The 27,780-nt window shown below is 39.6% G+C and overlaps 1 protein-coding gene across 7 annotated transcripts in view; it reads right to left on the bottom strand.

The window, feature by feature from the left end:
* LOC149244349 (putative CoA ligase CCL8) overlaps positions 1–27,780 on the bottom strand; it is a 452,203-nt gene that overhangs the window by 169,229 nt on the left and 255,194 nt on the right. The window lies entirely within an intron of this gene.

The following is a 27,780-nucleotide window of genomic DNA, read 5'->3' as shown; positions in this document are numbered from 1 at the left end:
AAAAATTTAAAGTTAAATTTAAATTTATTTATGTCTGTAAATGACAGAAATAGGTCAATTAGACTCTAGAATAAGTTGCACTAACACATGTAAAGTGAGGGGCATGATATCATAATGCAAGAAAGCTCCTTGAAACTCGTTGATTATAATATTTCTTATCCAAACATAAATGTGGTTTGTGTTGCCACCTTGCTTACACACCTAAGTTAATGTGGGAAAAATCCTCAACCCCACTACGTGTGCCCTTGGTTGCAAAGCTCAGAGAAGGCTGTCACCTAATCTCAACTCTCTCCATCCAAGCTCTCTCCTAGCTAAATCCAAGGGAGGCGGACCCTAAAGAAGGTTTCTAAAGGAAGCTTGTTAAACTAACAAGTCTAGGAGATAATTAGTAAATAAGTTAGAGCATCAACCATTCAACAATTTGAGATATGTAACTTGAAGCAATGAAATGAACAATTTAGAAAGTATAAGTAAACATGAGCATTAACATCAAGATATGAGTAAACCAATGTAATTCAACAATAGATACTCCTGCAAGGAAATGTAAGTAGACAAGTGCCAAATAAACTCTTGCAAGGAAATAAATTATGTGCTCAAAAAAAAGAAGTACTTGCAACAATAGAGAATATTTTCAAGCCACAACAATATGAGGTGGAATGGAAGCTGCAAAAAAATATTAGTATATCAAACCAAGACCTTAAAATGATGACACAATTTTGCAAGGAAAGCACTTGAACAAAATGGAGAACTCGCAAATAAAATTTACTTGTACAATGAAAAACTGCTCAAAGACAACAATGATGTAAATCTTCCAACTTGATCAAACGAGCATGAGTAAAGTGCAAGTGTGAGTCTATAATGCTTGCAAGTGAAAGGACGCAAATGTTTTCTAGATCTATTGCATGTAATGGTGAGATATTTCAATAAGATACCAAATCTAAATGCATGCAATAAGAAACATCCACAAAAGTGTTATTGCTTGTGTGTCAAATGTGTTCTTGGTTGATTTTAAATTAATGCCTATTCTAAGATTAACTTAACCCTCAAAATGTGTCTTAGTATAAAGTTGAGGTGTTGAGATCTAATTTTGATCACTCATACCCCTTACAACTTCTCTAGACATCACTTATTACATTTTACATAAAAAAAAAAAAAAAAAAAAAAATATATATATATATATATATATATATAAAAATCTCGTCCTGTGGGAAATTTTAATAAATTAAAAAATGACACCTAGACCTAATCAAGTTCTGTGAAATTTTACAAGTGATCTAACATGGTAATATACATTGACTCTAAACACTAGGACTCACTTAAGGCTTTACCATCAAGCCACACTCCAACATTGGGGTATATCTGAGAGAAAAAAATCAATTAATTATTAAGCGCTGAAAAGCACAAATAACTAATTAAGTGAAAAAAAACTCCCTAGAGTGAACTCACTTGATAGCAACGTCCTAAGATACCTGGGCCTGTTACATGACCTTATTTGATCATGTTAGCATCACATTTATAGTATCCCCGTAGGACAGCGAAATCTGAGTAAAATGAAGAAAAGAGAGAGAGAAGAAGGGGCTCAGAAGCCCTGATGATATCTGGAACTCTGTAAGTGTAGGAATGCTCTGAAATATCCTTGGGCATGGAGTCTTCAAGTGTACTTCACTGGTCAACAATTTGCATCCATAAACAAAGGGAAGTAGAGAAAACATAGAACAGATTCACTATTATCATGTTCTGACTGTTTTATGGCCCTGGATAGGAAGATTAGTGTTAACACTCAACAATCAAGACATCAACAACAGATTTTTTTAATGAATGCTCCATATGACCAGATGTCAAACTCAGCAAAGACTTTAATTTCCAAGCTAAGTAACCGGATTCATCCTAAACCCCCTACAAATCTGAATCCTGCGAATCGGACACGATTCGCTAGGAATTCGAATCCTATAACGGGACACGACGTGTCCATATGGAATTCGTACAAATCCCTTACGAACACATCGTGTCCCGATTCTGGGATTCGAATCCCCTAAAAAGCAATCCGCGGACATAAAATACGCGTTTTTCCTTTGGTTTTTCACCTTATTTCTCATTCAGTTTTCTACTACTTCTGTATATCACGATCAAACCATGGCAACCTCACTGTCACTGTCGCTGCTTCATCTATTCATTGCCTCTGAAATCATCAACAACAATCTTTCACAAGAAATGGCAAGTCCACCACATCACAAGAATAATATTATTGGAACAAGAATAGAACTGCTGTCACAGGAATAACATTAGTGTAACAGGAACTTTGTCTTAGTTGTCAATGGGTTACCACACATCCCTGTTCATATACTGCCACTATCAAAGCTCTTGTTATATCACACAGTCAACTCTGCTTCTTCTTGACTGTACATTAAACCTTTGCTATCACAACCAATTCACTGCTCAGCGTTTCAGTTTAACAACAACACATTATCTGTTGAAAGTAATTCCCTATGCATATCCGCTTACACACTACCCAATCAACTCTTGTTACCACATCATCAGTTTTTTACCGTCATAATTTAGCTGCAAGATTAGGCCACTTTTCAACTGGATGCTATTTCTGTTCTGAGATGACAACGCACTGCAAAAGAACTACTTCAAGATAAAAACCCTAACTACTGATAATAAAGACCTTGTACAATGAAACATTTATAATTCAAGTAATAAGACCCCTGTTGCCAACGTACTTATGAAGTAGTTGTAAGTGGTCTTTCATTTATGAATTATGAATCATGATTTATGTGACCACTGACATGTATTTGAATTTTGTATGTACTATGCATGCTATAGATGAAGATCTATGTTTGAAATCAATGAATCTTTATCATTAATTAGAATTTGTGTAAGAAATATCTAATTTTTAATATATATATATATATATATATATATATATATAATAAAATAATATATAACGAATCCTACGTGTCCTGTTCCAAGGGGTCAACGTGTCCGAATCCAACACTCGAATCCTCGTATCCTACGAATCCCAAATCCCCGTGTCAGGTGAATTAGTTTCCAAGACTACGTGCATGTGGGGGTTTGAACCTTGATCACTCAAGTGGAAATACCCTTCTCCTAACCATTAAACTGCAACTCAAGTTGTTGGGATCACGATTGTCGTTAGACCAAAACCCGCAGTTGTTAGTCAACGATCGCATCACCAAAGATAAAGATCCACAAGAGGCAGTCAGTCCATGTCACGAAACACACGGGGAGCGTTGGTTTATGCAATGTCCAACAATATCCCCCCCAACGCAAGTCAGGTGTGTATCAAACTCGTGACCTATGCTCTAATACCACTTGTTGCGAATCACAATTGTCGTTAGACCAAAACCCGTCGGTGTTAGTCAACGATCGCATCGCTAGAGATGAGGATCCACAAGAAGCGGTTAGTCAATGTCACGAAACACTCGGGGATTGTTCGTTTATCCAGTGTCCAACACAACTGACTTACTATGATGTACTTGATGGATACCACGATGTGTGTGCTTTATATCCTTGGTACTTGTAACCCACCAAAGTGGGTGAGCCCTAGCACAAATAAATTTCTCCCATTTTGTTCTACTTTCTAGCCACCAACCCTATGTGATCTAAAGATAACTAGCCTCAAAGGCCCCCCCATCTTTGCTCCGGCCAATGATTTACAACATCTAGTTTACTTGTTAGATAAAGGTGGGCCATACATTGTTAGGTATATTAATCATTTTTCTAATCAAATGCTTTCTTTCATATTTAAGAGCATGTTGGTATGGATCATAGGTTGAATTTGATAATTGACTTTTGGTTGTATTCCTATTCCCATGGTTCACCTTGGTGGCCATCCCCAATCCCTAGTACCGTGTGACCTTCTTTCAAGCCTCTAATTCCATTGTTCATAAAAGACATTGTTACGTATCAAATTATCAAGGTTGTCAGGGTCCTTGCAATCTGCTAAGATTGGCACACACAAAATGAAGGTCTAGACTCCACCATAACCTTAGCCCAAATCCCCACTCTTTAAGTCCAAATCTCTCCTACAAGGCTATGGGAGGATTCCCTTGTAATAAATTCAACCAACCAAGAATGATCAGTGTCTTTCTATGGGGTCTTGGGATGAACTAGAGGTCTTGGGATGAACTAGAGGAGTTAATTATTGTTGTTATAATTGTTTACTGTGTAAAATATGTAATAAACAATTCTAAACAAGCAAGATACAACACCCAAAAGTAAAGATATATGACATGCAAATAACTCAGATGAATGTACAGATAATATACCAAACAAATCTATGATTATCCCTTTGTTTAGATCTTGGGATAGAGGGTTTCCTTTGTTAAATTGTTTGTTATCTTATTATTGCAGACCATAAAATCTACAAAGATTATACTTCACAAAGAGTTTTGTTCAACGTTGCATGAAGCGGGGACAAAGCGGGGATATTTTTTGAAAGCCCGGACGTGGAAGCGTCATTTCCCAAAAATCTAGGAAGCGAAGCGTCTCGCAAGCATCTACTATATATATATATATATATATATATATATATATATATATATATATATATATATATATATATATATATATTGCATTTATATTTAAAAAAACATCCAAAATACCAAATTAGTTGTAGAAGACATGAAAACATGCATATTTTTACATAAATCAAGATAGATATGGCATCCATTGCACATCAATGATTAACTATTCTGGCAACTGTCTATAATCTAGATTCCTCTTCTTTTGTCTAGCCTTTGCCTCTACTTCAAATCTATAGGGATATTAGTCAACATTGCCTAATTTTGATCAAACAGCTTAATCCAAGCCTTATAATATGGTAAAGAAAACTTATCATGCCTGATCAATGATTTTGACTTGAGTGAAGGCTACATAGTTGCTGAGGCCATGACAAAGGAGTTCAACAATCAACAACACCAACACTTGGGTACATATAGGGCTTGGTGCTCTCGATTAAATTCCAATCACATGCCCTCATACATGATATATTCCAATGAAACGCACAACCCCATTGATCCTAAAAACTATTAAGTCTGATGAATTTTCAATGGGATATGAAATTCTATTTTCTCCATATGAAGTCTGATGAGGTTGGAATGACTATCAAACATCCTGAGTCATTTCATGGTAATGTTAAAAATTTAAATAAAAGGATGGAAATGAAAGATAAAGAAGAATGTCACTTTTACTTTAAGAATTTAACATTCCCATTAGGGAGCATCTAGGAAGCATCTAGGGAGCATCAAAGGGCATCTTGGGAGTATTTAGAAAGTGCAGTTCCTCACATAACAGTTCGCAAATTTCCAATAAAAACAAAAAAAGCCATGCGGAACCGTGTGAACCGTCCACCTTCTCTCGAATCCACTCGTGATCCATGATGGATACACGCCCGAACCTCCACATATCTGCACTTGATCCTTTCAACATCCACGGATTGGGCAGTTGGAACCAAGAATCCGGCCCCCACGGATCAAACTTTCCTGGTTCTGCCAAAGGATCGGTGGCGGATCCTTAAGGGACGCGCTTCTGCCTCCAGATCCATGGGGGGGTGGGGGCGGTCCTTGCAACACTGGTGTTGACCACTACATGTCAACGACCCATAGCAGTACACCCCCTTTCTTCGCAAAAGGGATAGCACCTGATCGATGTGTTCATAACGTACAACTATCATCATCAGTTTCACTTCCATGATGTGATGTAAACCCTTTCTGCATGTGTATAATGTAAATAATCTCAGCAGATCCATGTCGTGTGCTTTTCTGGTGACGATCTACATTCTGGGAGGTTTTTCTAGGTTTTAACCCCATACAGAAATTACCTACATACGAATTCTAAAACACAGAAAATAAACAACGCGAGAGAATAACACATAAAACACGTATACACAGAGATTTTCCCCCGGATCCCAAAACTGGGACTACCAGATTGATTTTTCATAATTTTCCTTTCAATGTTACAACACATATTTATACATGCCGAAGTATCCAATACCATGGACCGAAAACCATCGCGTCCAAAACCATGGACCGAAAACCATTGCATCCAAAACCATGTGCCAAAACCATGCCTAAAACCATAGGTAGGTCTGTCCAACCTAATATAGGCTAGTCGTGGAAAGAATATAACAAAACCCAGCAGTTTTTTGTCTCACCGATCCATTCTCGAATGGTCGACAGAGTTTTCCTTCAGTCTTACCCTAAAGCCGGAATGAATTTTGTCACTGAGATCTTAGGCGAGTCCTAGAGTTCTAGATCAAGTCTATGCAAAAGCGATTTGGGAATAATCCTAACTATTTGGTTAGGCTATTTTATTACAAATTGTTTGGTCTGTTGGATTATATTTGTGTCGCAGAAATGGGTAGTCTGTGAGGGTCTTTTACAAATGGATTTCCCCCTTGAGATGTAAAAAATATGAAAATCATGATGTAAAGTGCCTTGAGGGTTGGAAAAATAATTTATCTCCTCATAGGTTAACTAAGTAAATTTTCCAGCCAAAAATTAATTAAAATCCTAAGCCAGAAATTTAATTAATTCTAGGTCCTAGGTAAATTTAAATTCTCTAAAGGCAAAATTCGTCGGTCCTTAAAAATCAAAATTTAAAAAGTCCCAGGACTAAGGTAAATTAATTATTTTGCTAAATTTTAAGCCTTTGGTCCCTGGGGATTAAGTCAAAGTCAAACTTTTGAGGACATTAACTCAAAACTTTTATTTTTGAGTTAATTAAAATGCATTTAATTGAAAAATTCGAATTTCCTCAAGAACTTAAAATTTCGACGGATGAGATTAAAAGAAATTTTGATCCTTATCAATGGTTGAGATTGCTTTGATGATGATCACTCAAACTAGCCGTTGGAGGATTTATTTGTAAATAGAAAGTCATTTGTTAGTCAATTCATCCGATCTTTGAGTCATGTGCTAAGCGAAAAGCTCTCGTGTAATCTTTTTTGAATAATAAAGAAAGACTTTGGGATTAGTCTTTGTCAGTGTTCTCTTCATGGAAATACTGTAAGATGTGTCGTTTTTTATACATAATTTTTTTTAGCCATTGATGATAGCTTTTCAAGAGTGATTTGAGTACAGGTATCTTGCTCAGTCGTTGGGGTTTAAATGATAATTTAAGTTTTGAATATAATAGCAGGTATCTCTATTTATCTGAATTTTATTATTGTTTTCTCGCTCTATTTTGACGGCTGAATTGAGTTTTGCAGGAAAGTCTTGATTTTTTAGATCATTGCGCGTTAGGGGAAGTCTTCGGTTGGACCAGCCAACTCTCGATCCATATTTTCTGAAGAGCCCAAGTTGATTTGATCCAGGGCTTATCATAAGATTTTTATTGGTGATGCATGAAAGGTTTTGTGCTAAGCACCTCATTTAAAATTTAAAAATTTAATTTTTTATGTGCTAAGTTGAAAAATATGGCTTTTGAGAGCCTTAAATTGTTAGATCTGGGAGCGAAGTTGGACTCACACTCCTTAAATCTGATAGATCTACCATTCCTGTGCATAGATCTGTAAATTTCTTGGATTTTCTGACTTGGGTTTCTTGGGTTTTATTTTTTGTATATTCAAGTTCTGAGTCTTTTTGTTTTCAAGTACAGGTTGTAGATCTGAAGACAAAGTTTGTTTTGAAGCCAGATCTAAAGCCTGGAGGGTAAGATCTAGCCTCAAAAACCCATTTTTATAGGAGCATTGTTTTTCCAATCCAAGGGTTTTTAATTTTTTAAATCTGAAATTGATTTTGCAAGGGTTTTATTAATAAATCTGAAGCATTAAAATACATTGCTATAAAACTCATTTTTCTGGGTTTATCTTGAGTTTTGGGCTATAGTTTCTCCGTTGCCTTGAGTTTTCCAACAAAAAAATTTCGAATTTGTTTGTTGCCTGAGGTTTATTCCTCTCTCTTGCTGCGTTTTTCGCTTCTCTACGAGATTTTCGAAATTTTATTTTTTGTTGCCATTCAATCACCAACAAGTTTATTCAAGTTCCTAACCTGCAAATCTGCAGCCAAGCCCATTGCTACAGCTATCTTCTGCATCTACGTGCTTCCATCTGCCCTCAAACTAGTGGGTCCCTCTCACTGCAACCATATTCCCTCCTACGTCAGTCCATTCCAATGCTACTTCTTCTCTTCATCACCCTCACGCAGCTCTCTTCTGCACCTGTGGCTTTCTCCATCGCAGCCTTCCTCATCGCTGCCAAAACTGCTCACTAAACACTCCACTTTGTCTGCCCATCTTTCTCCCTACGTTGTCTATCCTTCCCATCACTCAAATCTCATCCTCCTGTCGTCGAATTGCTCCATCCTTGCCATCCTCTGTCGACCTGCAATGTATTGTCTTGCTCCCTGTCTGCCTTGCTCCCTTCCGCAGTCGAACGCCCTTGGACCTGCAAACATTTCGATTTAAAATTGCATTTTCTTTTTTTTTTAACTTTGTATATTCGTAGGGTTGGGTTAGGTTTGATGTATTTTAGCTTTATAGATTTTGTTTTGTTTCGATATTTTTTTTTTAATCTAAAACATAAAAAAAAAAAAGTTCAATTTTCGATTTTGGTTTTTTATTTTTCTTTTTTTTATTTTTTTATTACATTGTTTCAAGTTTTATGATTTTGATTTTGCCTTTTTTTTCAAATAAAAATCTCTAAAACTAAAAAATCATAAAAATAAAAAGGCTTCATTTTTCATGTGACTTTGAGACCGTCTGAAAAATTTTAAATCAAAAGTAAATTTTTCGCATTAAAATATTTTAATTTTTTTTTTTTTATGTGGCCTCTGTCCCATTAAAAAATATAAAAATTATTAAATCTTTTTTATTTGTTCTGGTCACATAGATCGTTTACCGCATTTAGTCTTGTTTCATAAAACTTAGCACATCGAAAAATTTTCTTAAGGACTAATTAAATTGTCAATTTAAAGTTCCTTCTTGGTGTCTTTTGTGTTAAGGGTAAATCCTAAAGAAACTTTTGTGGTATTAAGCATTTTTCATTTCTCTATAGTTAAACATACTTAAATTTTTGTATCTAAGGATTGACTATAGGAAGGTCGTAAATTTTCCTAGATTTGGGCCACTAAGCATAAATCATTTTAATTCTATGATTACGAATTGATTAGCATTTAAATTTCATGGTTTTTTAAAGTATTTGGATATCTAGAAATTTAACTGCTAGAATATTTTGCATCTATTGAAATTGATTGTCATTGCTTGAATTATTAGATGTGTGTTACATGTTAGATATAATGCGAATATTTTCAAGTAACTATTAAAGTGCTCTGTCATGGAATTATAATAGATTGCATATCTTTGTTTCCTAAGCTGAGTATTTTTTAAGCATCTATTGACATTGATAGTTGCAAAGAAGTTTTTATTCTCTTTGAGTTATAATTGTACCAGAAAGATTTGAAATAAGCTTGTGGTTTAGGTGCAATATCTTCAGGGGCTTATTTTTAAGTCTTCATCCAATAAAGCAAACACCTCATTTTGGTAATTGAGGACTTTTGCGACACAAGTGTTTCTAATCCTTGAGTCTAGCTTCATCCCATCATCTAGTGCATTTGCATATAAGTTAGGTTTGCATAAATAAAATTTACTTCCAAGCACAAGCTTGGTTGATAGAGAGATAGATATCCCTCCATCTTTGCTTGAGAAGTCCGCTTTTAATAGTATTTAAAACAGTGACCTTCCAGTCGTCAGAGCCACAGCTCTCTACAACGCCGGAGGCACCAGGTATGTTAGATTTTCAAGAGAGGTATTGTTAACCACACCTTAGTGTGCTTCACCTTATCTTCTCTCTGCCAGTTACTACGAAATCATGCTCAACACAGAAAGGATCAAAAGATTCAAATTCAAATAGGCATTTAAACTAAAATTAATCAAGATTCTTGCATCTCACATTAACTTTAGGATCTGCGTTTCATATAAGATAGTCATTCATCTAAGCAACAGTTGCTAATCGATTACTTGGTCTTAATTTCCCTAGCAAGATCGTTGACTCCATAAAGCACTGGTATCAATCGTTTAAAATCTAATCAAATCCTATAAGTCTTGTTAAATCTTAATCAAGTACTTGGTCGCTTCACTGTGTCTCCCAAACTAGTTGATTCCCAACTAGTTCTTCTTCATTCCATTTTTCCATAGGGTCTACCCCCCTTAGCCTGTTGTAGGGAGACAACTTAAAAGGAGAGATTGGGGATCAAGGTGACAACCCCCAATCTGAACCGTTGTCGCGGTGCCTAGACATTCTGTGCGACAACAACTGGTTTTGTAGATCCAAACCTTTATATTAAGGTTGTGAAGGGAGAGTCGATAATAATTCTTCTGTATGTGGATGATCTTCTCTTGGCAGATGTAGAAGGTCGAATTGAAGAATGTAAGAAGCAACTAGCAGCAGAATTTGAAATGAAGGATCTAGGGTTGATGCACTACTATTTGGGACTAGAAGTAGTTGATTTGAGGTAGCATCGGATGTGCTCTAGCCACAAAATTTGGTGGAGAGGTTAGGGCACATGAGATCTCCAATACCCATAAAGAGTTTGGCCAGATTCTAAACAGTTCAGGAGATATTAAAATAATTAATACTTTTAATGGAGTCCCTAAGTCTAAACTTAGGGAAAATAAAATATTAATGTGTATTAATATGTATCTGTGTTAGAATGATCCAAAAGACATGGATCAAGCTAGATCTAATCTTAGCCGTTGATTAGGGACTTAATCTCGACCGTTGATATGTCAACGAGAAAAGTATAAGAGGAGGCTTGAGGGTCACTTGGAGAGTACACCGGATAATCAGTCATTCTATTCTCTAGAGCGGGGTTTGCTAAGAGAGATAGAATCAGTGATCGGAGTTGCAACTGAGGGGCATTGAGTACAAAGAGACAGAGAGACAGAGATAGTGTCGGGAGAGCAGCGCAGGAACCAAAGAGAGTGACACAGTAGCATCCAGGGCTCACGTAGGGCCACGCAGAGGTAGTCGGGAGTTGCGCAGTGCTTTAGAGAAGCTAAAGTTGATGATGCAGAGGGCCAGAAGGCTGACACAGGGCCTCGTGAGGCTGATGCAGGCCCATTCAGGGTGACGCAGGGGCAGCACTGGGCAGAGAGAGGCTGACGTAGTCCAGAAAGGCAGACGTTGGGGTTTCTAGGGCAGATTGGAGTTGAGGAGCTGCCGTAAGGTTTATTTGGGGTTTCAGTCGGGATACTTGTCTCAAAATGAGAGGTACTACTGCCAAGTAAATTCTCTGTTGGGTAAGTTGAATTTGGCACCCAGATTGTACTCTGAAATTGTTTAATAAGTGTTAGGGTATTGCAACACATAGGAAATAGTTAATAAGTATAACTTGGTCTAGTATAGAGTTAGGTAAAGTGTGTTTCTTTACTATGTACTTTTGTAACTTACAATCCGACGGTCATGATATGTAGTAATCCGACGGTTCATTCTCTCCTCGGTATTACCGACACTTGATCTGTGGCTTAACACCCGATTGGTCCATGATCTCTATTTAAAGAGCATGGAGGGTCATTTGTAGGGTAACCGTTCATGAGAGAAGCTTATGTAAATTTTCATTCTTTTATTAATAAATTGCCTGAAGTGGCCACATTGGCTCAGGCCGTGGATTGTTTCCCTCTTTGAGGGTTTTAACCACATCAAGAATACTGGTGTATTGATCTGTGATCTGTTTGTGAGCAGTGTCCTTTGATGTTTTGTCTGAGGAACTTACCCTGTAAATTCCTACATGGTATCAGAGCTATTTGAGGGCCGAACCCGTTGGTGATCCAAATCTGAAGCCGGTAGAACTGAATCCGACTGTCGTTTCCTAGATCTACTGTTTGTGACTACTTTCGGGCCAAGAGGACTGCTCTATTGTGTTAGGAGCATCTGTTCCAGTGAGGAACCCCTTTCGTTTGATGCGAAAAGGTTTCTAGTATCCCTAGCTATGCCATTTTTAAGATCTGGAGGTATACAATGTTTATTTGCAGTTTTTAGTTATTTTATCTCTATTTATTTCGGTTTATTTAGCTCTCTGTTTTATTTTATTACCATATCTATACCTTTCATTTGTGCGTATGCTCTTTGCCTCGCGACTGTACGATTTGGGCAAATCAAAAACAGAAAGGAAGCATTTTTCTCATACGTATGCTCTTTTCGTCGTGCCTTAATGTGATTTCGGAAAATCAAAAACATCGAGGAAAATATTTAGTTTCCGGATAAAACTAACTTCAAGCCATAAGGTTTGTTTTTTTTTTGTATGTCTATGTTGAGTTGTGTTGTTTTGTTTTGTAAGCAAAAATGAGTTTTTTCAAGTAAGCATGCACCCCAAAGCTTCAGTGACTAAAAAAAAAAAAAAAAACCCTTCCTCTTTTCCAAATATTACTAACCTTTTAAACTAGCTCACTTGGTCCAAAAGTACTTTATGAGAATAGAGGTCTTGAGTTCAAGTCTTTCTTTTTGTTAAGTTACTTTTTCAAAAAGCACATGTAACTTATGTTTTAAAGTTACTTTATGTAAAAGTGTTCTCACCCATTATAAAAAGTTAGTCACTTATATTTCTAAAGTCTCTTTATCTTTTATTTAAGTTACAATTTAATGGGTAGCTCATAAAGTACCATTGTAAAAGTGACTTTCACTTATTTATAAAAGTGAGTCACATAATTTTTTTTAGTGAGCTATTTATATTAAGCTTGGAAAGGGGGCGGATTTTTTTTTTAAACATAACATTATCATTCATTTCTGCACATTCACGCACTTCGTCGGCATTTTCAACAACTTTTCTTCAAAAAGCCATAACTTCTTCATCCTGAAACCGTTTTCAGAGCTGTTTATTTTTAATCAACCTAATTTTTCGAGATCTTTCCAAACACTTAGTTTCATCATCTACAGCTTCAGTTTCTGTTAAAATGGAAAGTCCATGCCAAGTTATTCTTGACAACACCAACTACTTCCAATGGTGGTCCTACATTGTCGATTTACTTAGAAGTAAAGGTCTTTACAGAATAGCCTCAAGCCAAGAAACCAAACCAAAAGATGAAGAAAAGGCAGCCAAATGGGAAAATAGGCAAGATCAAGCACGTGGGTTGATAGGGATGTCTATTTCTCCAGACCTTAAATTCCATATTGCAGAACTTGATGCCCCCAATGAAGCAATGAAACAACTCACTAAAGTTTTTGGAATTAAATATCAAATTAGAGCCCATCAACTTTAAAATGAGTTGCTTACGTTGGACCCCAATAATTTTTCTTCCATTGAAGATTTTTTGTCCAAGTTCAAGACCCTTAGACTTCTCTTAGAAGGTGTTAAGGTTAAGAAAGAAGATGGTAGCCTTATTTATTCCATTCTTAGTAATTTGGGACCAGCCTACTCTGTGTTTGTTTCCACCTTCCATTCTACAAGAGAAGCCTTCATTTCTCAAGGACAAGACTACAAGTCCCCTTCCTTTGATGCCTTTTGTGATTCTTCGATAAGAGAACAAGAAAAACTCTTACATCTTGGTCTTCTTAATCTTGGAAACTCTTCTAAGAAAGCCTTAGCCGCTCAGCAGCAACAAAATTCAAAGAGTCCTAAGAAGTTGTATCCTAAAAAAAATGGTCCTAAACCAAACAAGGGTCCTAAGCAATTTCAGTCTCAAAATGAAAAATCATTTCAACAAAATGATAAGGCAAATAAAAACAAAGGGAAGAAGACTGATAAACATTGCCACGTTTGTAATCGAGATAGCCACTTACAATCCAAATGCTTTAAGAAGATGGAAGACTTGGAAGCAGCAATGAAGAAGCATAACATCCATTTGGAGCACTCTTCAACTTCAACTTCATCTTCAGGAATAGCACTTTCTGCATGTGGTCGTCAAGCATCTCGGTCTAGATATGCACTAAATGTATCTTCTTCTTCTCATTCTCATGAGTGGCTCATTGATTCTAGAGCCTCTTATCACATGGCCAAAAACAAAGCCATGTTTTCTTCTTTAAATGATTGTAACACCAAAAATATATATGTTGGTGATGATATATCTCTTAGTGTTGCAGGGACTGGAACTATTCATATAGACAATGGTCAATTTAATGATGTATTATGTGTTCCAACCTTATCCTGCAACCTTCTATCTGTATATCAGATAACTCATTCTGGTGAAGGTAAAATCGTTGAAGTTTCACCTCATGATGTTGTAATTAAGGACCTAAGAGATCCTAGACAGATTTTAGCTACTGGCATTACTGATGATTCTACAAGGTTGTATAAGTTTAACAACCTTGTCTCATCAAATCTTCCCTCAGTTTTTGTTGCTCATAATGATGAAGTGAGCAAACTTTGGCATGAGCGATTTGGTCACTTAAACTATCGCTCCCTTTAGAATCTATGTAAAGAAAATATGGTGACAGGTCTTCCAAAGGTATCTTGCAGAGATGGTGTTTGTTCCGGATGTGTACTCGGAAAACATCATCGGATAGTTTTGAAAAACGTGCCTCTTGGCACGCCTCAACCCCTTTATAGCTTGTGCATAGTGATTTATGTGGTCCACTTCAATGTTGCATGAAGCGGGGACGTTTTTTGGAAGCGAGGACGCAAAAGCGTCATTTTCCAAAAATCTAGGAAGCGAAGCATCTGCTATATATATATATATATATATATATTTGCATTCATACTCAAAACAAACATCCCAAACAGGGCGAAGCATCCAAAACAGGGGGAAGTGTCCAGGAAGCGTCCAAAACAGGCGAAAGCGCGCTTCCGAATTTTGGAAGCACACTTTTGGGGACGCTTCCTAGACGCATCCGCACGGGACGCACTTCAGGCCTTGGAACCGCGGGGGGCACGCTTCCTGCAACATTAGTCCACTTCCAGTTGTTTCATTCTCTGGCTACAAGTATTTCTTAACTTTCATTGATGATTTCTCCAGCCGCACTTGGGTATACTTCTTAAAACTCAAGAGTGAAGTATTTAACATGTTCTTGGCCTTTAAAACCTTTGTTAGAAAACAATTTGGACATCAAATTCTTAAGCTAACATCTGATAATGGCGGAGAATATGTTAACAACAAATTCATCAACTTTTGCACTGAGAATGGAATTCAAATGCAACATACTATTCCATATACTCCACAACAAAATGGTGTAGCTGAAAGGAAGAATCGCACCTTAAAGGAAATGGCTAATTATATGCTTGAATCTAAAGGACTTAGTCTTAATTTTTGGGCAGAAGCAATTAACTGTGCAAATTACATAGTAAATCGCACTCCTACCAAGGTTTTAAAGAATATCACTCCAGAAGAAGCATGGAGCTCAATTAAACAAGATGTAAGTCACTTTCGTGTTTTTGTAAGTGAAGCATGAGCCCATATTCCAGATGAGAAACATAAATCTTTAGAACCCAAGAGTGAAAAATGTATTTTCGTTGCATATTCTGAAGATGTCAAAGGATATAGACTTATTCCACTTAAGTCCAAAAATGTTATCATTAGAAGAGATGTAAAGTTTGTTGAAAATATATCGGCCTACGGCCTAGTTCGATGAATGTACCACCTCTCTCTATCCCTTCTACTTCTCAAAATATTTCTTCTTCAGATGATGACAGCGAGGATGACAATCCTCCCCCACCTTCTCAGGATCCTCCTTCACCTCCCCAGCTTCCAAAATGGGTTCGTTCTACTCAGGATGCAACAAGTGCTCTTATCGGCGATCCTATAGACCAGTGACGTACACGTTCTCAATTCAATAGAGCCTCTTCTTTATTGGCTCAAGCTTCAGCATAATTATGATCTTGACACCTTTGCAGAAGCTTCAGGCCATCCAGATTGGAACGCAGCTATAAATGAAAAATATTGTTCATTATTGGCAAATGATACATGGGATTTTGTTCCTCTTCCAAAGGGACAAAAACTTGTTAGATACAAATGGGTTTATAGAACTAAGAATGGACCAGATGGAAAAGTTGATAAACATAAAGCTCGTCTTGTTGCTAAGGGTTTTTCACAAGTTGAAGGCATTGACTATACTGAAAACTTCTCCCCTGCTGCCAAAAAGAACTCTATCTGCCTTGTTCTTTCCCTTGTTGCCTCTTTCAAATGGGAAGTCCATCAGATGGATGTTAAATCTGCCTTCTTGCATGGGGACTTGCATGAAGAAATCTATATGGAACAACCTACTCGCTTTATACAAACAGACTCTAGCCTTGTATGTCAGCTTAAGAAATCCCTTTATGGTCTCAAGCAAGCCTCTCTGGCTTGGTATGCCAAAATAGATAGCTTTCTTTTAGAAACTGGCTTTCCTAGGTGTCATTCTGACAATACTGTCTACACCAAGAAAGTGGGCAAGTCTCTTATCATTCTTGTTCTTTATGTTGATAATCTTATCCTTACCGGTAGTGATCCCAACCTTATAAACTATGTGAAGTCCAGCCTTAAAATTAAGTTTGAAATCACAGACTTAGGACACTTGCATTATTTTCTTGGTTTTCAAGTCTTGCAATCCAAAGAAGGTATATCCCTTTCCCAGTCCAAGTATGCATGTGATCTTCTACGCCATTTTCACATGGAACACTGTAAGCCAACCCCTTTTCCCTTTCAGTCTAGAGCCAAACTTCCACTCACTTGTACTTCCCCTGAAGTTGATGCTACCTTATACCGTCAACTTGTAGGAAAACTTTTGTATCTGACCCATACTCGTCCTGACCTTTCCTTTGTTGTTGGCCTTATTGCTCGATTTATGCAAAACCCACATGAAAGTCATTGGAAAGCAGCTAAAAGAATACTTTGTTATGTTCGAGGTACAATTCAGTTTGGGATTCATTACAGTGCAGAAGCATCTCCTCTATTGGTTGGTTTCACTGATTCTGATTGGGCTGGTGACCCTGATGATCAGAAGTCTACTGCAGGTTATGTGTTCACTCTTGGTTTAGGACTTGTTACATGTGCTTGCAAGAAACAAAGTGCCATTTCTCTTTCTTCAGCAGAAGCAAAGTATCGTGGTGTCGGAGAACCTAGTAAGGAAGCCCTATGGCTTCGTCAGATCCTGTCAGAGTTTGGCTTTCAACAGCAGCATCTGACTACACTTTGGTGTGATAATCAAAGTGCCATTCAACTATGCAAAGATCCAATACAGCATCAGCACAGGGACTGATGTCAGATGATCAGGGTGATACTCAGTGAGTATTACTAGTGCACATTCCTCGGTAAGAGGGAGTGTTGATTTGGGGTAGCACCAGATGTACTCTAGCCACGAAATTTGGTGGAGAGGTTAAGGTACATGAGATCTCCAATACCCATAAAGGGTTTGGCCAGATTCTAAACAGTTCAGGAGATATTAAAATAATTAATATTTTTAATGGAGTCCCTAAGTCTAAACTTGGGGAAATTAAAATATTAATTATGAATTAATATGAAACTGTGTTAGAATGGTCCAAAAGACATGGATCAAGCCAGATCTAATCTTAGCCGTTGATTAGGGACTTAATCTCGACCGTTGATATGTCAATGAGAAAAGTATAAAAGGAGGCTTGAGGGTCACTTGGAGAGTACACCGGATGATCAGTCATTCTATTCTCTAGAGTGGCATTGACTACAAAGAAACGGAGAGGCAGAGATAGTGTCGAGAGAGCAGCGCAGGAGCCAAAGAGAGTGACGCAGTAGCATATAGGGCTCACGCAAGGCCACGCAGAGGCAGCCAGGAGCTGCGCAGTGCTTCAGAGAGGCCAGCGTTGCTAATGCAGAGGGCCATAAGGCTGACGCAGGGCCTCGTGAGGCTAATGGAGGCCCATTTAGGGTGATGCAGGGGCAGTGTTGGGCAAAGAGAGGCTGACGCAATCCAAAAAGGCAGACACTGAGGTTTCTAGTGCAGATTGGAGTTGAGGAGCTGCCGGAAGGTTTATCTGGGGTTTCAACTGGGACATTTGTCTCTGACTGAGAGGTACTATTGCCAAGGAAATTCTTTGTTGGGTAAGCCGGATTTGGCACTGAAATCGCTTAATAAGAAAACCCTCAGATCGCTGCACCGGTTTTACCACATTGGGTTTTCCCAGGGACATTGGTCCAAAAATAACGGTGTCATTTAGTGTGATTGTTTCTGTTAACTTCAGTTGTTGATCTGTAATATGTTGGGCATGTACTAGTGTTAATTATCAGTATTTACATTGTAAATAACTTGTTAAGTAACAGACCAAGTAGGTAGGAATAAATCAGTAAAGTGCATGGAGGGTTTCTAACTAGTAGACTTAGAAACTTCAACAAAAGTCTAGCAAGGACCTAATGAGATCTATCTAAGTCAAGGAAAGTTTGTGATCAAGATGTTGAAGAGGTTTCACATGATGGATTGCAAACCAATGACAACCTCAATGATCACAAATTTGAAAAGACTAAGGAGTTATGAATCGAGCCTTGTGGATCCTTCCAAGTATAGACAATTGATTGTCTCACTGATGTACTTGGTGAATACTCGACCAGACATATGCTCCGCAGTAAATGTTCTTAGTCAATTCCAAGTGGAGCCGAAGCATGATCATTAGATAGTAGCAAAACATATACTGAGATATCTGCAAGGAACCATCCACTACTGCTTGAAATATGATAGGAGGAATGATGTCCACTTGATTGGATATACAGATTCTGACTAGGGAGGCAGTGAACAAGATGGAAGGAGCACTACAGGAGGATGTTTCAGTTTGGGATCCTCCATGATCTCATGGATGAGCAGAAAGCAAGATACAGTTGCTTTGAGTAGTGTTGAGGTTGACTATATTGCAGCATGTGAAGTAAGTGTTGTTTTTCCACGACCTTGGTGTCTGGGATAGAATCTTAAATCTATGACGCTACCAAACCAAGAATCACAACGATACTACTTTGCATAGTAGAATATAAACAACGGTAAATCTACTAGTGCACAAAATATGGACAACTTTTTACAATTTTTAACTCGACTTCATTATATTAATCCAATTGAATAATACAACATTTTAGGGTTGTTGTACTAGGGATAATGGCCCTCATACATCCACTAGTACAAGAATACAAAACAAAACAGGGGCTTAGTGTCAACTCTGACCATCTGACTGATGCAGTGGACTCTCTCATCTCCTCTTGGTCGTATCATGTACCTTCTCGGTTCTTCGGCTCCCGATCTGCAGCATTGCCTCGATCAATGACCAAGTCCATCTAACCACTAAACCTCGGCTATCCAATCTTCTCACTAGTTGTGCCTTAGTCCATCAAAATCACAACACGTCGAGACTCTTATCGAGTTGTTCACAGCTCCACTTGTGAACAACTCTCAATCTGCCCATTATTGCTCCTCAGCTACTCAGGGACTTCAGCCCACTATGGTCTTCCTGTGTTTCTCCAATAAAGACCAACATAGGACACGGAAGGTTGCCACCTATCACTGCAAGATGTCCATCTCCCACAATGAACACGAGCTAGGAGGACTGCCCATCATCTGTTGTAAAAGTCCTCCACATACAAGTCTAGGGTTGCTCAACTTCTCCTCTAGTTTGTCAACCCTTGAGCTCAACAACTGCCACTCTAACAACTACTTTTGTCCATCAAAGTGTTGCACACTGGGCTCCAACTTCAGCATTATCACATTGTCCTCCAGCAGACCATAAATGCCCAATCACTATCCACACTTGGTCCACTTTCACGCTGCCCTCCAACAGTCCATGAGTGACCAAGTTTGTTGTAGCATCTGCTCCTAGTTAGGGCATCCAACACCTAGGAAAACCCTCCACATGGACACTAACAGACTTCCAAATTGTTCTCTCCTAGGACACCATCCACTAGCGTCAATTCAACCTTAACACATCAATACAATGCATACCTAACCTTGCTCAGCTTTTGCGTCACCCTGGTGTAATCTGCTACATGCTTAGCACTCACTCGCGCTTCCTGCAATTGCATGTTCCTACACTCGCACATTCTGGCACGTGCATTCCTGCACTCAAGGTTCCACACTTGCATTGCCTTTCTTGATGTGTAGACTATGAAAGATGCTACTTGGATATGTCTAAATGCCTCACAATTGACCTATATTTAAAGGCATCAAGTGGCACCAACAAATTTGTCTTTGGGCACTACTTTAACCTCAAGCCAACCTGCCCAACTAGACAAATTTACTCATCTTAACTTCAAAAATTCATTTCTCTTCAACCACAACTTGGAATTAGATGATTTTCGATGTGTCGAATTCGTCTCGACGAGTACTATCATCCTCACCCATCACATGTCGAAATCTCTCCATAATTTTGTCACCAACATCGATGGGTGCAAAATCCCATCTTGGGTTTCAAGCCCACAAGGCCATTTGTGGAGCTCCTTCCTCCAAACACTCGATCCTCAAGGCTTGGAGTACCTCCCAAGCTACAAAAATCAACACTCCCTCTTGGTGATGGAGGCACTTCCAAGACTAGGATGTAACCATCATCATCGACCACACTAGCCCATCTGGCATCCATCACTGCATCATACCCTGTAGAATGAACCCGGCAAGCTCAGTGGTGCCTTTGCTTCATCGCATCTGAACCTGAAGATCCCAAACCTCCATAGGGTTGCTCCCTCTGAGGCTAGACTCCCTCTAAACCTACACGATCTCCACTGGCTCAATCTTGCAAGCACTCATCCTCCTAGATCAAACACCACACATGCAAATCCCTCCAATCTCGGATATGCAACAACACAATCCGATGAAGACTCTAGCCTGCCAATCTGTAGTCCATCACATGAAGCAATCTCAATCATCCTGATCTCATCCATGCCAAAGCAATCCTCGAGTTGTCCCAACGATCCATGGAAAATCAATGGAATTCCATGATCAGCAATCTGCCCTACAACAAACTGTTGTTCACCAGGCTCTCCACCAATCCACCAGAACTCCCAACCAATCTCGTTGCCAAGCCAGTCAAGACCACATCCTCATGTCTTCAGTTGAACCCTCCGCTCCATAATCTAGACACCCACAACTCCCTCTGAGTTGCTTCGTTGTGCCTACCTTGATTTGTTGTCCCTCAAAGTAGCTTAGATACGCTTCGATACCATGTTGTTTTTCCACGACCTTGGTGTCTGGGATAGAATCTTAAATCTCTGACGCTACCAAACCAAGAATCACAACAATACTACTTTGCACAGCAGAATATAAACAGTAGTAAATTTACTAGTGCACAAAATATGGACAACTTTTTACAATTTTTAACCCAACTTCGTTATATTAATCCAACTGAATAATATAACAGTCTAGGGCTCTTGTACCATGGATAATGGCCCTCATACATCCACTATGACAAGAATACAAAATTGGGGCTTGGTGTCAATCCATCGACAACCAATCTACCCTCAACAAGATACTCTGACCATCTGGCTGATGCAGTTGACTCTCTCAGCTCCTCTCGATCGTACCTTGTACCTGCCCGGTCCTTTGGCTCCTGATCTGCAGCACTACCTCTATCAACGATCCAAGTCCATCTGACCACTAAACCTTGGCTATCCAATCTGCTCACTAGTTGTGCCTTAGTCCATCAAGGGCACAACACATCGAGACTCCTGTCAAGTTGTTCACAGCTCCACTTGTGAACAACTCTCAATCTGCCCACTACTGCTCCTCAGCTACTCAGGGACTTCAACCCATTATGGTCTTCTTGCACTGCTCTAATGAAGACCAACATAGGGCACAGAGGGTTGCCACCTATCACTGCAAGATGTCCATCTCCCATAATCAACACGGGCTAGGAAGACTGCCCATCATCTGTTGTATATTTCCTTCTCCACATACAAGTCTAGAGCTGCTCAACTTCTCCTCTAGTTCGTCAACCCTTGAGCTCAACAACTGCCACTCTAGCAACTACTTTTGTCCATCAAAGTGTTGCACATTGGGCTCCAACTTCAGCACTACCATGTTGTCCTCTAGCAGACCATAAATGACCAAGCACTATCCACAATTGGTCCACTCTCACGCTGCACTCCAACAATCCACGAGTGACCAAGTCTGATGTAGCATATGCTCCTAGTTAGGGCATCCAACACCTAGGAAACCCCTCCACATGGCTGCTAACAAACTTCCGAACTGTCTCGTCCTAGGACGCCATCCACTAGCACCAATTCAACCTTAACACATCAATACAATAAATACCTAGCCTTGCTCAGCTTCTGCGCCACCCTAGCGCAATCTGCTACATGCTTAACCCTCACGCGCGCTGCCTGCACTCGCGTTCCCGCACTCGTGCATTCCTACACTCATGCGTTCCTACACTCGTGTTTCTGCACTCGTGTGTTCGTGCACTCACACGTTCCTATACTCGCACGTTCCTACACTCAAGCTTCCCGCACTCGCGTTTCTTTTCTTAATGTGTAGACTATGAAAGATGCTTCTTGGATATGTCGAAATGCCTCACACTTGACCTATATTTATAGGCATCAAGTGGCTCCAATGAATTTGTCTTTGGGCACTACTTTAACCTCAAGCCGACCTACCCAACTAGACAAATTTACCCATCTTAACTTCAAAAATTCATTTCTCTTCAACCACAACTCGGAAGCGAATGATTTTCGATGTGTCGGATTTAACTCTACAAGTACTATCATCCTCAACCATCACATGTCAAAATTTATCTAAAGTTTTGTCCCCAACATCGATAGGTGCAAAACCGCAAGCTTGGGTTTCAAGCCCACAAGGCTATTTGTGGAGCTCCTTCATCCAAACCCTCGATCCTCAAGGCTTGGAGTACCTCCCAAGCTACAAAAATCAACAGTAAGCAGAGAAGCGGTCCGATTGAGGAAGTTCTTATCCGACCTATTTGAAGGATATATGGACCCTACAGTGATACATTATGATAACACTAGTTGTATATGATTGCCTGAAGACCTAGTGTTTCATGGAAAGACAAAGCATATCAACAACAAGTATCACTATATTCGGAAGCTAGTACAAAATGGTGTGTTGCAACTACAATATATCTCCACCGATAAGCAAGTAGCTGACACATTTACAAAATCTCTTCCTAATAAGAAGCTTGTGTATTTCAGAGACAAGCTTGGTTTGGTTGATGTATCTTCCCTAGTTGAGAGGGAGAGGTAGGCACATCATTCTTGTCTTCACTTGGGAAGACAGAATAGAGGATTGGGTAAGCATTTGGCATCTAATACTCTTTGAGGATGAGGTACGGCATCCAACATAAGAGTAGTCATGGATCGATATTCTTCGAGGACTAGCTATCCAAGATAAGAATCGTCCAAGGAAGGTCATTGATCCAGGGATCTTTCGCTTCTAGATGTATGAAAGAATCACATGTAGAAATTGCAACTTAACATTGAAATTTAATGTGCACATGAAAGAAGAAGAAGAAACACATAAAGCATGACAAGAAGACAACAAGACTTAACGGAGTTTGTCCGACTCTGACTACGTCTCTGGGCCCAGCTCGATCAATGGGGAGGCCTCCATTCATTAAATGGCGTGAAAAGAAGAGAATACATCATCAGTTACATAAAAGGAGTCTTATACCTCCATTTTAAAAGATGGCTGAGAAAAGGAGAACTCAGATGGAGAAATGGATAGCACCACTGCGTCCGTGGCGTCGAAAGGGGTTGAAACCATATAAAACTTGCCCAATTCAGACAAAATGGACTATCGGTCGTTCTGCGCTGCTCCTGCCTCGAATTGCGTGCCAAAATCCCTCCTCCCATACTTTTCCATGCTCATCGGGCTTTATAATCATGGATTTGTTACAAATGTGCTTAAATCGAGGGTCGGCTTTGTTTATAATAGAAGTCGTTCAACAAAAACCCCTAAATAGTTCTTTTCTGCTCAAAAGCAATAATACATAGAAAACACTGAAAAACATTGAAAAATCCGAAAGGCCGGACTTCAAAATATATAAAATCGGACCTATAAATCCATCGGGTCCGGTCCCTATCGCAAATCGCTATCGCTGAAGTTAATGGCAATGTATATCGGGGAATTGGCGATCGCCGATCGCCGATATCACCGATCGTCGATCGTCGATACGTCGATCCGCCGATCACCGATACGCCGATTAGATCTAGATCGTTGATTTGTTCCTTGATCGGACGGTCCAGATTGCATCGCATATCACTGCAGCCCAGTGCCGATCACCGACGCCGAGCGTCGATACGCCGATTTGATCCTGACCGTTGATCTATTTCCTATCCGACGACTGAGATTGTATGTTGTTGATCGGCAAATCGCAATCGCAACGGCCTAGAGGTCCTGGTCTTATGCCTTGCATTTCACCGACCCGATTCGTCGATGCCAATCCCCGATGCCGACATGCCGATATCGGCCATCGCTTGCCTCCGATTGCGATTTAGTCGGAGATCCCTGATCGGGGGTTCCGCTGCGCCTATCTTAAGCCCGCCTCCTGACTTCTCCGATTGCAATTTTGCCTTTTAAGGCTTAAAACCCATTTTTAGGAGAAAATGCCTCACTTTCCAAAGGAACAAGGCAATCTTCCTTCTGCCCTAACTTCATCACCCGGATTTGGATTGGAGTACCGTTCGCACCGTTGGAATCAGCGTGACGAGCACTTCCATTTGATGTCAAGATACTTGCCTTTCTGTCACTTTGAATTTTGAGCTTTTCCGTGCCATTGTATCTAAAGATCCACCTGGATCAATCCTCCCCATTGAGGAGCTTTTGGACTGCCAAAACCTTTCATTAGTCAATTGGCAAGTGAGGGAATTGTTCCCTCACCCCTTCCTTCTCCAGCCATTTTGCCTTGTTGGGGTGCATCCCCTTGAAACCAACGCGAAGGTATATCACATCTCCTCGCCGTGAAGTCCTGATTCTTCTGTCAAGGATGATGTCTTCAGGTAACTCATCGAGATACTCTAGTGTAAAATCATCAACTGTAGGAACTGTGCCCACCTCATCGGTGTCCATGATCAATGGTGGATCATACAGCTTTAAGTTCTCCACATTCACTACGAAGTACATTTGCATATATATCGGCAAATCAGGACGAAAGGCATTGTTTCCAATCTTCTCCAAAATGGTGAATGGATCATATCGGATTGGTCGCAACTTCTTCCCTTCTCCCTTCATCTTGTCCTTGCTAATGTGGAACCACACTTTGTCGCCCACTTGGAATTGATGGTCGACTCGGTGTTTGTCATGTTGAGCCTTGTAACGGGCTTGACTTTTCTCCAACTACTCTTGTACTGCTTGGTGAATCAACTGGATTCGTTGAATGAACTGCTGAGCTTTGTCCCTATCATTACGTCCACTGGAGTCATCTTCCCTTCCAAAGACCATATCAAAAGGGTCCTTTGGCAGGTAACCAAAACATGTCTCAAATGGTGAACACTGTGTAGATGAGTGCACTACTCGGTTGTAGGAATGTTGCACATATGGGAGATGCTCATCCCACAACTTAGGATGTTTCCCACAATAGCCTCGTAACAAGTGTACCACGGTGCGGTTGACAACCTCTATCTGTCCGTCAGTCTGTGGATGAAATGTCATGCTTCTTTTCAACTTGGTATCCATCATCTTCCACAAGTTGGTCCAAAACTCTCCAAGAAAGCGAGAGTCTCGATCTGACACAATCGATGTGGGCAGCCCAAAATGGACCCAAACAGTCTGAAATAAAAGATAAGCAGTCTACTCTACAGTGATCTGCTTTTTACAAGGCATTAAAATACACATCTTACTAAAACGGTCAACGACGGCATACAAATAGTCATGACTCTTTCTAGACAAAGGCAAACCTCCTACAAAGTCCATTGACACACTTTCCCATGGACGACTCGGAATAGGGAGCAGTGTGTAGAGCCCGAGTTTTCTATTAGAGGGCTTTGAAACAGAACACATCACACAACCCTTTACATAGCCAGTCACAATGTTCTTCATATGAGGCCAAAAACAAAATCTTTGTACATGACATAAAATCTTTTCGAACCCAAAGTGTCCAGCCACAAGAGAGGTGTGGGCCTCTCGAATTACATGTACTCATTCCCCTGTGGGAATACACAATTTACCAAGGTGATACAACAGTTTCCCCTACAAGTGATAGTTGTCCACCTGTGAACCATGGGTTAGTTTTGCATAAATCTCCTTAAAGTCATCATCATTAGCATATTGTTCAACATAACTCTCAAAAGACAATGAAGCATTATGCAAAATAACAGAAGCAGAAATAGGAGGGCGAGATAGCATATCGACCACTTTATTGCTAGTGCCCTTCTTATACTTTATTACTAGATGAAACTGTTGAAGAAAACCCATCCACCTGAAATGATGAGATTGTTGCAACTTGGTTTGTGACTGAAGGTACTGCAAGGGCTGATGATCCATATGGATGATGGTCTCCTTGTCGATCAGGTAGTGTTTCCACTTTTTCAGACTTTGCACCAAGGCATAAAGCTCCCTGTCATAAGTGGGATGAGAGAACTTCTCAGAATGGTAACAAATCGACTTCTTTCGCTGCATCAGTACAGCTCCCATGGCATAACTGCTGGCATCGGTTTCGATCTCGAATCGTTGTTGGAGATCTGGTAAGGCTAAGACTGGCATGGTGCTGATCTTTTCCTTCAATGTTTCGAAGAACTTCTGTTGTCTTCCTCCCCATTGGAAGACCTATTTCACACTTGTCAATGTATGTAGAGGTGCTGCAATAACAAAGAAATTAGCAATAAATCTCTTCCAATACTAGACTGCACCTAAAAAGTTGCGGACCTCGGTTACACTAGTAGGCTTAGACCAATTTACAATTGCTTCAACTTTAAAAGGATCAATCTTTAACTGACCATGACCAACAATATGACTTAGGTAACCCAAAGAAGTTTTCCCAAACTCACACTTTGATAACTTTACATAGAGTTTTTCATTTTTCAATACATCAAGCACCTTCTTCACATGACACACATGTTCATTCCAACTTTTACTAAAGACAAGTATATCATCTAAATATACAAGAACAAATTCATCAATGAAAGGCTGAAAGAGATCATTCATGACCCTCATGAAAGTGGCTGGAGCGTTGCAAAGTCCAAATGGCATCACCATCCATTCGAACAGCCCCTGTTTGGTCTTGAAAGCGGTTTTCCACACATCCTGCTCTGCAATTCGGACCTGGTGATAACCACTACGCAAATTCAATTTGGTGAAATAAATAGCATTCTTTAACTGATCTAATAAGTCATCAATGCGTGGAAGAGGGTAACGATTTTTCACCGTGATCTTGTTTAGTGCACGGTAATCCACACACATCCTCCATGTGTCATCTTTCTTTGGGACTAAGACAATCGGTGAGCCACATGGAGAAGTGCTCGGCCTGATGACCCCTTGGTCCAACAATTCCTGCACTTGTTTCTTGATTTCCTCCATCTCAATGGTCGACATCCTGTACATGCCAATATTTGGCAAGGGAGCATCATGCTGCAAATGGATCTCATGTTGGATTTCCCTCCTCGGAGGTAATCCCTTCGGTTCCTGAAATAGCTCATCATAATTAGAAATTAATTCAAATAATTCTTGTTTATGTTCCTGATCACAACCCTGGAAAGCATCAGCTAATTCTACATTTTTTTCCCTTACAACCATCAACATGCAACCCTTACTGGAATTCACCAGCCTTTTCATTTGTCCTGCACTTACAAGGTTGGCATTGATTTTAGTTTGATGAGCCCTTACTATATATTCTACCCCATCTTTTGTGATTTGGTATTTGTTTTCGTGACGAAAGAAGACTGCCTTTCTATCATACAGATATGGGCTCCCTAACACCATGCCACTAGATCCAATGGGATCACATCCAGTTCTACTTCATCCACTAG

The sequence above is a fragment of the Pinus tabuliformis genome, chromosome 8 (assembly GCF_031772625.1).
Source record: "Pinus tabuliformis cultivar Carrire ecotype Pingquan chromosome 8, CPIR1, whole genome shotgun sequence".
In the NCBI taxonomy this organism is placed as follows: Eukaryota; Viridiplantae; Streptophyta; class Pinopsida; order Pinales; family Pinaceae; genus Pinus; species Pinus tabuliformis.
This window is presented reverse-complemented; position numbering and strand designations above follow the sequence as displayed.